Below are 13,019 nucleotides of genomic sequence, written 5' to 3'. Positions count from 1 at the left end.
TACACTACCAAATGTAAAATAGCTAGTGGGAAACAGCCGCATAGCACAGGGAGATCAGCTCAGTGCTTTGTGACCACCTAGAGGGGTGGGATAGGAAGGGTGGGAGGGAGAGGCAAGAGGGAGGGGATATGGGGATATTTGTGTACATACAGCTGATTCACTTTGTTGTAAAGCAGAAGCTAACAAAACATTGTAAAGCAATTACACTCCAATAAAGATGTTAGAATGTTAACATGTGAAAAATCCTAAAAAAAAAAAAAGTTACATGCACCCCAGTGTTCCAAAAAAAAAGAAGCTACTCTAGAAAAGATGTCAATATAATAATTATGCATATAGATAATATATTTTACTACAGCTATTTCAGAGATGTCACTGAACTTTGTAAAACTTACTATGTATTTTCTTCATTTAAGGAATGTGAATTCTCATAACTTCATTTTGTTGCAGTTGGATACCTATGCAGTTAAAAGTATAACCAGCAACTTCCAGTTTTAGCTTCAGAATGATTTTTAAAATGCTTTTATGATATTTGTTATACACACCCATTATTTTTCTTATAATTAGGTATATATTTATAGCTTACATTTTAAAAATAAAAAGGACAAGTAAAATATTCTTTTTCATGTACAGTTTTCATCAAAATAGGAGATCTGGTGCCAGGTGTTCATTTTATGATAGAGGATGCTGGCTCACTTTAAAGAAAAAAAATTTAAGGCTAGGAAGCATATGATTTTTTTCATCTTTTACTCTTTAATCTTAGGGTTAATAAATAAAGGAATTATACATTTTAAAATATACATTTATAATTTTTCCTGCCATTTGGATAACTAAAACTGGGGGAATTTGGTTCAACCCATTCATCTGCATTTATTTGTAAGTACCTATTAGTTCTTCTATTCAGTAGTTGAATTTTTTTTTTTTTTCTAAAGCTTTTCCTTTCTGTACATTACAGGTATTCATGTAATGAAGTCATCAATGTCTCAATACCCACTTTGACTGCCTTGAATGAATGTAAGTCAGAGCTGATAAATGTCTTAACACTGAAGGAGCTCTAGATTTCTCTGAAATGCAGTGTAAAGAGCATGGGCCTCTGGGTCTCAAGGCCCTGGATTCATATCCTGACTTGGTCCCTGACTGAAAGGCAGCTGATCTCTCTGAGCCTCTGCCTCCTTAACTGTAAAAAAGGAATAATAGCATCTTCCTCACAGCTCTTTTAGTGTCAAAAGAGATGAAGTGTCTGCGTGTGGTGGCCCTTGGTAAATGATAGAAATATTGTTAATATTTCTAAAATCAGTGTAACTTCAGGGCTGCAATGATATCTCTAGTGGAATCGTGGGGGTCATCTGGAGCAGAGTGTGCTGTCACTACTGTTAATTTATATCCCAACTTTAAACATAAACTTGGGAAGTGTCCTCTTAGTTTCTCAATCTAGAAACATCCTCATAATTTCTGCTAGAACGGAAAGCAAAATCAAAAATGATTCCAGGAAAACTGAGAATGGCATAGTCTCATTGGTTGGTGAAGCAAATGTGTCACTCCTTAATATTTTAAATAAGATATTTTGGGGATGGGAGTTATTTAAACCTAGTGAGAGGTTTTATCATCAATCTGAGCCCCGTTGCTTGCATAATAAGCCAAGTTTCTTGTTTTGAAAAGTAAATGGGAAGTTGTACAATATCCATCACTCTATAATCTCTCCTCCTCAGTCCTCTATGTTCAGTTAATTAGGATAAATAAATTTTATTTTCATCTTCCTTTTTAGGTACAGTCTCTTTTCAGAAGGGAGGGAATGAAGAAATGAGCTTGGTAGACTAAACAGTCTTCTAGAAGGAAGTTGGTGAGATCAGACTCTGTCAGATCCTCCTTTGTTCCACATTAGGTATTATTTCTCAAGTGATTGATACTAACTAAGTTGGGGAAATGTAAGGTGGAAATTGTATGCACTACTAGTAGTTAAATTTTTGTGTTTTTTTCCCCCTAAGGATTTAAGGAAAGAGAATTAGCTTTTAAAGAGGACTTCTCCCAACTGATAATCACATTTGACTATAAAATAAGTTTCAAGTTCTTCTCAATCCCCACTTGTTAATAAAATAGTTTATGGGTATTTATAACATAAATCATACGTTTCAATTACCTGAATATTGGAAGCCAGTGAAGAGCCAAGAATCGCCTTAAACCTTTATAAAGCATTGAGATCCCAAAGAATATGTGTGTCTGTAACCACCTGTGCAGAAGTCATCATTTGCAGGTAGATGAGCTCCTATGAAAGCTGGGATGGGAAGTCCTAAAGTGTGAAAAGCTTTGGTAAGTTTTCCTTTATGACCATGGATCATATATTTTTTTTTTGATACTTGCGATGGTGTTCCTACTTAGAAAACTTATCTGTTTTTCAACTTTCAAGTGAAAACAAGAAACAGTTATTAAAATACCTTAACTTTCTATATGGGGATTCTGAATACAAGAGAGAACAGAAATTTAGTTACTAAAGAATTTGAATGGGACTGTGGAAAATGTTCCCTACTTGAAGGAGAAAAAAATGGGATTAGAGCCATAAATTCCTTTACTAAGGCCAGATACTTAGTTTTGCCAAATATATTTCTTAATGGAGATAATATCTTCCATCTAGGTTTTTTAAAGTTGAGATACGTAATGGATATGAAAGTTTTTAAAGTTTCAAATCATAGATCATTGTTATTGTATATTAGCTAAACCACACATTTATGGATTTTTTTGACTAAAAGTTCTCAAATTGACCAATACTGTCTAAATATATATTCTGTCATTTTCCTGTTACATAGTTCTAGAAATGAAATATCCCTACTCCTCCTACAATGCTTTATTAATGAATGACATATATACCACTCTTTTCCAAAAGTGTGAGGTGGTGTATGTTTTTTAGATTTTGTGTTACGTAATTTTTAAAAAATATTAACGATAAATCCATTAAAGAACAAACCCAACACTCATTCCCAAGCACGATCTTTCCACCCTTTTTATTATTACTGTGTCTTGGACATACCCATTTTATAGCAGATAGTTGTACCATGTTGCTTTATTTTGTGTACCTTATGGGCTCTGTTATTCTACTGAAAATAATGTTAGCTCAGGAGTTTTGCTCAACAGTGTGGAGAGGGGTGAGGGAGAGAAAGAAGGAAGGGAGGAAGAAGGAAAAAAGTTAGTTTAGAGAAAGAGAGAAGATCATTAGCCCCAAGCCTATTCTGATAAGATTTCTACTATTGGATGTGAAAGTTGAATATGGACTTTTTCAGAGTCAATGGAAAACAAAAGGGCAGGGTCAATTATAATTATACTTCAGAGACAAAAAGCGGAATTTACAAAATCTCACATATTGCATATAAATACTGAGACCTTCGTAAGTGTTCAGTAACTGAATAAATGAATGATAGAATCATTTGGGGATAGACTTGGACAGATCAAGGAAAAAGAAATCAAAAATAATGCCAGTGGGGCCAATGCTAGTTTGCATTTTCTGTAACTTTTGTCTCTTCCTTCTTTTCAAACTTCCTTCTTTTCAAACTTTAACTTTGAGAAGAGGAGACTAAGAGAATGGTGGTAAGTCATGGATATTTTTCGCTTTCTGAGGAGGTAGGAAAAGTGTACAAGGTCTCAAGGGGTTGAAGGGCGAAGGCAGCTGCTGTTTGTTTCTGCGGACATCCCCAAAACTTAGGGCCAGTGGATGGTTTCCATGGGAACGCTTGGTATCTAGGTAGATGCTGGCAGAATGGTTTTAACCTTTTTGGAATGTAATTGAAGAAAGGTTACTTCTTCTTACTCAGTTGAAGTTACTCCCCAAGATAGTCTTTATTATAAAAAAGAAAATATGTGTATCTTATTTAATCAAACCCACTTTCCACAACATATCAAATTGAGTGCAGCGTCTACTGGACAAACAATAAATCTTCATAAATATTAGTACTAAGGCCTTGTTTATCTCCTTGACTTCTACCTTAGGTAATACTAATGATAATGAGAATAGTCCATTCCAATGGTACCACTTGATATCATGGGAAGAAAAGAATATTTCCTCCGCCCTTTAGTCTGGAGTCCTCTGAGAAGCATCATTACAGGTGGCATGATGGAGAAGTGAAGTAAAGCTATAATCTAGATATTTCAGTTTCTCTAGTGTAGATTTGGCTTGAAGTATAATCACAATAAAATATTAACAGAAAACTGAACATACAGAACTTTGGATTTTATTTTTGATAAATAAGAGTTGATAACCAGAGAACTTCTTGGTCCAGGAAATATTTTTTCACCTGTATTCTGCATGAACTCTTTAGAAAGTGAATGTTTCCTAGAAACAGATGATTGATTAGAGGCTCAGTGACTGTAGGGACATCCTCTGTAGGATCTTCCCTAAGCTGCCCTTCTCCCTTCACCAAACAACCCTCTCCCTTTAGTGAAAGTGTTTGTGTCCCATTGGAGCAGTTCCCTTGCAATACCATCATTGTTTCTATCCTTGTGATTCTTTTCACTGTTGTTTACCACTGTAGAAAGATGATTTGTTGCCTCTCTTAGAGAAATAGATAAGAGCTAAATTCCTGGAAATGAAATGGTGTGTGGTCTTTGCCTTGGATTGGAAAAGTGGGAAGGGGCAGTGATGGCAAGCATTTCCTCAAGAAGTGTCATAATCTTAAAGACTCTGCTTAGTAAGAACTCATTGCTAAGGTCAGCTGAGAGCGAAAGGGCAATCTGACTGCAACCATCAGGGGAAGACCCCACTTCCAGTCCGTTGTTTACTGCAAAGACTGAAGGACTACAGCTTATTCTCAGAATTGCTGTAACATTTCATCTAGAAGAAGTGCTTGCAACACCTTCTTGACAAATGAAGAAAACGAAGTTTGTTGGAGTTAAGTGATTGGACAGTTTCATAAAGCCTCATTGTCTTCACCGAAACCCTAGTCTTCCATAGTGAAATGTGCCATCCCAGGTTACTCAGCCTTCTCTGTCCTTAGCGTGTTTGTCAACTTCTCAATCTCTCTTACTTTCTCGTGTGCCCTCTCCAAATTCCCAGTACATATTACATGGAAGACTTGAAATCGAAAGCTGATTTTCATTAACAACGTGATCAGTGGGTGAACTATAATTTATATGTAACCCAAACATAAATGGGCTATATTCAAAGAAGCACAGACTGGCAACCAAAATATATAACTGAAAGGAGTCTAAGTATTTATTTCATTTATGAAACCTTAGTTTTTTTTTTTGCGGTACACAGGCCTCTCACTGTTGCGGCCTCTCCCGTTGCGGAGCACAGGCTCCAGACACGCAGGCTCACCGGCCATGGCTCACGGGCCCAGCCGCTCCGCGGCATGTGGGATCTTCCCAGACTGGGACACGAACCTGTGTCCCCTGCATCGGCAGGCGGACTCTCAACCATTGCGCCACCAGGGAAGCCTGAAACCTTAGTTTTGATGCTCATTAAACCTTCTTAAAAATCTTTTGATTGATCTTTATCTTATCCTAATCTTTTACTCTCACAGAAGGGATTAAAAATTACATCCCCTCCCCTGCTCATTTCCCAAGTCCTTTCCTCGCACTCTGTGTTGCCCTGTTTCTTTCCTCCATCTTCAGGCTGGAATGGCCCCTTGTGCCTGACAGGCACAGCAGGTTGACCAACAGGACTGCTGGCTAACCCAGAAACTCCATATACGCTTGACTGTCATGGAGGGAAGCACAGAGTAGCCCATAGGAAATAGATTTAATCTTTAACTCTGACCACTTCTTTTGGCAAAATCATCCCATTACCTGGTTTCAACATGTACATAAATGATAGCAAGCAAAAAAAAAGAAAAAAGGGAAAAAAGAAATCTGTCATCTGTCTGCTTGGGAGAATGTGTAGGGAAGGCGAGGTGGGCATATGTGATATAGAGTGATGCACAAACATGTAACAGGACTGTATCTGGAACTGTGAAAATATGTGTTTTCTATGCATTGCATAGCTCTCACTCCACCCCCTCTGCTCCCCACCTATCTTTCTCTCTTTCTCTCTCCTAAAAAAAGCCTTTCTTCCCTCCCCAGCCACAGTATAATACAGGCACACTCTCAAAGTAGCTGCTGGCCAAAATATTGGAGGAAAAAGTTTAGGTTCTTAATGCACAGTGTTTTCATTCTCCAAAACTATATCAAATATGGCTGGTGAGGGAGAAGGAATGAGGAATAAAAGGAATGAAAGGGCTTAAAGTGGGAGGAGGACAAAGAATCATCCAGTGTAAGGACCCGGAAGCTGAGGGGAAGGGCACTCAGTGCCCTGTTAACCTTGAGTGATGACCCCCAGTTGACAGTTGCTTGAATCCACCAGCAGTGCCTTGACTGTGTCCCCTTCCCCACACCTCGCCTGTGGACAACCCACTATCTGACAAAAGTAGACACTCCAAGTCATCCAACTGAAGGAGGGGGCGTTGGATGACTTGGGTAGGTTTGATGACATGGAGGAAATATCTCACTCCCTGGTTAGGGGAGTGCATTTCATTATCAGTTAACAAAGTCTATAGTAGTGAGGGCAGCAGGGACCATGGCACTTCTGTTTCCCGCATGCAGACATTTAAGTCCCCATACAGAGGATTTCTCTAACTGCTGAATGGCTAGTGTTTCAAAAGTTTTGTGGGAGGGGAATAGTCGGAGATGAAGAGGATAGTGGTTGAGACTAGAACTTGGAACATGTTTAACCACTTCTCTAGCCTGTGGTTAGCCTGGACACAGACTGGTTTATTAAGGGGAAAAACTTCCCTTACTTGAACTGCAAAGACAGTTGAGCAGTGCTCTCCTCCCCAGGTCAGTGCTACGTTATCCCTGTCAGGGCTCTAGCCCTGTTTTTCAGGGTGTGTGCTGAGCAGAGACAGGGAGGGAAAGAGTGTATTCTCATTCTGCAGTCAGCATGTCAGAGTGGTTATTTTGCCTCCCAGCTTGACCTTGACTCAAAGCCCCACTTCATGTTTCCTGACTCTTTTACTGAGACCTTTTATTCTTGTCTTTGTCCGTGGTCTAGATTGTCTACTGATGTTGTATTCTGTTAAAATTTTAAATAATTGACATAGAAAAACTAGTGTTTGGGATGTGCTGAGTACTGGCGTTCTAGGAAAGCTGGACTTCACTAGAGAAGGAGGATGAGTCAAACACTTTTGTGGAGATTTCTAAGAAAACCATTGGGTGTGTTCAAGAACTCTAGAAGTGAAAAGAACTGGTTCTTTGTGAGTTCTGATTTTACTTTCAGATGTAAGACTCCTATTTTCTTTGATCCATTTGTGTCACTAACATTACTCTTTTGGACTGGCTGTTCAGTCGTGCCACTCTGCCTAAACATGTCTTAGGCTTCCCACTGTGTAGAAAAAATAAGTCCATACGTTGCTTAGTATTTGAGTCATCTAGCACTTGGCCCCAAATTTTCCTGTCTAATTCACCAGATCTGTTCTGAAGAAGCTCTAGTCCTATCATTCTGTTTATAATTTTCCAAACCTGGTTGGTACATATTGGCCTCCATGATTCTGTTTACACTTAACCTTTTTCTTTCTTTTAAAATTTATTTATTTAATTAATTTATTTTTGGCTGTGTTGGGTCTTTGTTGCTGTGCGTGGGCTTTCTCTAGTTGCGGCGAGCGGGGGCTACTCTTCATTACGGTGAGCAGGCTTCTCACTGCGGTGGCTTCTCTTGGTGCAGAGCACGGGCTCTAGGCACGCGGGCTCTAGAGCACAGGCTCAGTAGTTATGGCACATGGGCTTAGTTGCTCCATGGCACGTGGGATCTTCCCGGACCAGGGCTTGAGCCCGTGCCCCCTGCATTGGCAGGCAGATTCTTAACCACTAAACCACCAGGGAAGTCCCACTTAACTTGTTCTGAAATTATGTTTTCCTTAACCCATCCCCGGGTTATTCACCCTTCAAGACCCAGCTCAAATCATTTATTCTTCATAAAGTTTTCTCTTCAATGAGTTGGTGTGTGTTCTTCTCATGGCAAGTACTTAGAACACTGATTATTATTAATCAGAACTCGTCTTTCTTCTTCTTATATTCATAAAATTTCATCTCTGGCATAGCATTTTTCAAGTGTTACATATTACTTTAAAAAAATCTTCTATGGTCTGAAAATAAATTATTGGAACATTGGTTATACTCAGTTAAAGCAAGTTGTTTTATGTCAGACTTCTCAGAATGTCAGATATAGCAGTATATTGTAAATCTTCACGGAGTATGGGATACCATTTTCCAAACCAAACTGACCAAAAATATGGTCAGACTCGAGTTCCAAGTAATACATTTTAAGGAAGCACACCTCTACCACACTAGTCTTTGATCTGTTAAAGTCATTTGGCTATAATATAATCTCTTCCCCAATAGATTTTGAGCTTCTGGCTATATTGGGTCTCACTCAGCTTTTTACCCCCATAAAATATGACATATATCACATAGCACGCCATAATACATTTCCTTTTTTTTTTTGTGCTGTACACGGGCCTCCCAATGCCGTGGCCTCTCCCGTTGTGGAGCACAGGCTCTGGACGCGCAGGCTCAGCGGCCACGGCTCACGGGCCCAGCCGCTCCGCGGCATGTGGGATCTTCCCAGACCGGGGCACGAACCCGTGTCCCCTGCATCAGCAGGCGGACTCTCAACCACTGTGCCACCAGGGAAGCCCAAAACATTTCCTTTTTAAGAGAGAAATTTTTGTTTTTTTCCTAAAGGAACCAGAAAGGAGTTGAAAGCAAGGAAGGTAGAGAGACTGTGTTTATTATTTTTAAGGAATTAAGTGAGTTGTGAGTGGTAAAACGGAAACCCCCTGTGCATTGTCCAACATGCAGAGAACATGGAACTGGAGAGGGAAGTACTGGGTCAGCTTTTGACATACCCACGAAGTTGCAACAAAGTAATTTAGCTCATATGGGAAGATTAGGTTGTAGAGTACAAGCCAGTCCTTTAATATTCAAATATGTTTCCAAGTTGGCTGTTCTTCCTTGGTAAGTTCTTGTGCATGGGTATATTTTAGTATTCCAATTATCTACCATCTCTCCAGCTTGTTAAATTTGACCAAAACCTTGATCACGTATTATGGGCCTGGCATAGGATCATTCCAAAGCCAATACTAAATAAGAGCCCTGAAAATTCTTGACTTTACATAAGATTAAAAAATTTAAATTGTGAAAGAATCTAATGTAATTCACTCATATTATAGAGGAGCCATCTTCAAAGTTACCAACCATCTGTGGTAAAAGCGGGACTGAAACTCAGGTTTCCTGACAGTGAGTGACTCTTTTCATTGAACACAAGTATTTAAAAGTAATTTGAATTCTTCTTTAAAAAAATTCAATACTTAAATAACTTATAATAATAGTATCTTCCCATATTAACTTGATTGAGGGAAATTAGACAAGCATTAATCTTGTATGTTTGAAGTTGGAGCAAAGGAGATGAATGAATAATGGCTGATTATTATCATTAACTTACTGAGCTGTACTCTCAAAAGTTCAGACATTAAACCATGAGACTTCATAGTCATCAAGAGATATACAAATCTCTAGCAGGACTCTACCTGAAAGATCATTCAGATTCAACTCTGTGTTTGACAGAGGAGGAAGCTGCAGATAAGCAACTTTTTCAGCAGGTATTAAAGTTCACTGTTTCTCAGATTGTATCTGTGAGTTGGAGTTAATTTATTTTCATCTGCCTTCCCCATGGAAATATAAGGCAAATCCCCATCAGTTTATTATCATTCCAGCTACTAAGTCTCGGGACATTTACATAAAAACAAAACTAAACAATATTATATTTTGATTATTATTGTGGTTACTATTGAGACAAGTTCCCCGCATAAGCTTGTTTAAATGTTTATGTTTGTATGATAGTGATTGCAATATTAGGTTATAAGACAAAGCCATTTTGTGATAAATTAATATTTTGAGAAGTTTAAAAAGCATTTCTGCATGTATAGTAAATTGTAATCATATGTGATTATAAAGCTCATTCAATAAGTGGAAATGCATTACAAATTGATAGGTTTAGGTTAGCAGTGAACACTGTTAAGATGTTTTAATGTAAGTTTTTGAAAATACAAGTCCCATTTAAAGGGAAAATTTAAGGGTAAATACATTAAAAATTGGCCTACAACTTTTAGAGATACAATAAATAAATGTAGATGAACTAACCTTACACCCACATTAAAATACGAGGTTCACCCCACGAGCTTCAGCTATTTCGGTTTCAACAACCATTGCTGGTTCATGTATGTATATACGGTGCAACAGTGACACCACTGGGCCAGACTTATCTTACTTCTTGAGCTTCAAAGTGTTAACAAAAAAAAAAAAAAAGATTTTTATGAGAAATGGAGTCAATTGGGTAAAATGTGTGTATGGTTATGAAACTAGGCTATTGAATTTGGGGGATACGGTGGTTGACTTTCCACCAGTGCCTTTATAGTGCTGACTGTTGGGTATGCTTCTTCAGTGACTGAAAAAATAAAGGACCAGATGATAACTATGACTGATTAAGTAAAATGAGGCTGTTCCTGATACTCCAAGAAATATTGTCAATTGGTTAAAGACCTTTACATTTAGTTTAAATTTTCAAAGAGAAAATAAACCCACTTAGAGGAAAAAGGAAACCCATGGAACAGTTTAATTTTTTTCTAGAGTCCAACCACTAGAGGGCAGGAGAGTCCATGCTACTTTGGCTTTGTTCTACATTACCCGCCCCCGCCCCTACTCTACTCTGTCTTCAGGCCATCCTTCTCTCCCTGAGTAGATAAATGCATTCTTCAGAAAAGGGGCTGTTTCTTATTTCTAAAATACTGGAGCATTACATTTTCTAGAAACATACCCAAGATAAAACGCTGTACAAGTAGAATGTGAGATAACATCTTTTTCCAAGTGTAAGGGTGTGATTATATTCTTTTGTTTATATTAAAATCAGGTCTTTATTTGAAGTAAATGCTTGGGGCAAAAAAGGGGGTATATCCACAGGATTTTCTGTAGCTATTGAAAAAATTAATACCAAGTACTAAATCAATTAATTCTTAAGTCAATTCTTAAGAAATCTTCCATTCCTGAAAATCTAACTTAAAGTGAGAAAATATGAAAGTGATAAAGCCAAGCCCTTTGTGTTCTTAAGAAGAAACTCTGTATGAAGAACATAAAATAATAGGCACATGAAATACTCGAAACTTAGAAGCCTAGATTTTCATTGATGTTATCATTGCATATAGTTGCTAGGATTTGGGAGAGAAAAGTGGCCTTTTCAAAATTTTTTTTTTCAGTTTCCTTTATCTTTCTCTCTTCTAACAAAAGCTTTTATTTCTGGTAAAGTGAAAGATTTGGTTGAAATTTTTCTTCGACTAAAGTTGAAACCGATTGTGTGAGTGTTTATTTTGTGTTTTATCCAGTAAAGAAAGATTATGTTGTAATACATCACTGACAAAAGTAAAATCATTTTTCTGGTTTCTGCTTCCAGCTCTATAAGTGATCGTCACTGCAGTCTTTAACACTTTGTGCATAAAATTTTCTGTGCAGGTAAACTTAACTGGGATCTTTGGCATTGGAATACTTAGAATTAAATTTTTCTATAAACATACTTACAGAACTGGTAATTTTACTTGCTGAAGAATGGAATCCTATAGAGGAATATTTTAAAGAAATATGAGCTTTCTTGAGAAAACTTGATTATATTTGGTTAGACCTTCACCTATACCTTTTGTGTGTGTGTGTGTGACCTATACTTTTGAATAACTATTTATTCTCCCAAACAGTGCTGGGCATAGAACAGATACTCAATTTGTTCAGTGAAAATTAGCATCTGTTGGTTGTGTCCAAATTCCACACATGATGCTGGGAACTCTTAGCCCTTCCTTATGGGAGTTAAAAGTTTCTAGAGTAATAAATATTCAATATTGCTAACTCTAAGGTAGGTTAATTTTGGCACTTGTATTTGTTGATTTTTGTTAGTTTCCCACTCTCCTCACAGAAGTGTTCCATGACACGTACTTTTTTCCAGGTGAGGTGAACTGAATTATTTTGGCAGGGCACTTTTAAACGAACTTTGAGATTATTGCAAGCAAACTGCAGTGTCTCAAAGACAAGTGTTGTCAATTACTGGCCTAAGTGATGAATTTTCTCCAAATTCCCTGCATGTTGTTCCCAGGATTTTTTTTTTTTTTTTTTTTTTTAGGTAACTCCCATACATAGCTTTGGTACTCTGCCCCTCCTGCACAAATTCACTTTGGAAATTTGCAAAGGATTAAATTCTAGATGTGGCCTAGGGCTTGACAAGCAACTTCCTGGAAAAGCTTTGCAATAAGAGCTTTGCAATAAGAGTCTTGTAGACAAAACTCGTCCTGGCTCATTTTAAGTTTCTCCTTGGTGTGTAAGTCTGCTATTACTCATGCAGTGGTTCAGTTTACACTGGCCCTTCTTAGGGAACTATAAGGACATGATCTTAAGGAGACAGTGCACACATTTCAAAACAATCCAGTCATAATATTTTAAGAGGAGATTCCTTGGGAGGCAGCCACCATAGATTCTGACCCTTCTTTCTTAAAAAAATCCAGTTAACCTCAACTATGTTACTTTGATATCCTTAGAGCAGAAGAGAAATCCACAGACCCTAAAGCAGAACATTGGTATTTCAGGTATGAAGAGACTTTTCCAGAAATGGAAACCAGTCAGAACTCCTGTTTATCTCATGAAATTGCCCAATTTGAACAGGATATTTTTATTTGGCAACGTTTACTGAGGAAGGTTTTTTTGAGGTGGGAAGGGGTCCTTTTCTTCTTCTCTATGGATTAGATTACACTTAAATGAGATGCTTGATCAGGTTCAGCTGGAAAGAGGATGACCTTGGTTAACCCATGTTTAATCCAGTTCAAATAACATTCGAACCTAGGCTACTTTGCCAAGATTTCCTCGGTTGGATTTGAGAGCCAGCCTGCCTTGGAGAGTAACAGTCGGTTAATCCTATTCTAGGATGGCAGTTCAGTCATCCTCTGGTATCGCAGCATTATTTCTGAGTGGCCTTC

The 13,019-nt window shown here is 37.9% G+C and overlaps 1 protein-coding gene across 1 annotated transcript in view; it reads left to right on the top strand.

Annotated features, from left to right (window-relative positions):
* The window catches only part of MPDZ (multiple PDZ domain crumbs cell polarity complex component), a 171,459-nt gene extending 169,448 nt beyond the window's left edge, over positions 1-2,011 (top strand). Inside the window, exons 44-45 of the transcript XR_014326344.1 lie at positions 953-1,011; positions 1,763-2,011. The gene's annotated coding sequence lies outside the window, so the exon portion shown is untranslated. The remainder of the gene's footprint in view (positions 1-952; positions 1,012-1,762) is intronic.
* Positions 2,012-13,019: the final 11,008 nt, after the last annotated feature.

This window comes from Leucopleurus acutus (genome assembly GCF_964270905.1).
Source record: "Leucopleurus acutus genome assembly, chromosome: 7".
Lineage (NCBI taxonomy): Eukaryota > Metazoa > Chordata > Mammalia > Artiodactyla > Delphinidae > Leucopleurus > Leucopleurus acutus.
The sequence above is the reverse complement of the archived record's forward strand: the minus strand, read 5'-3'. Positions and strand labels throughout refer to the sequence as shown.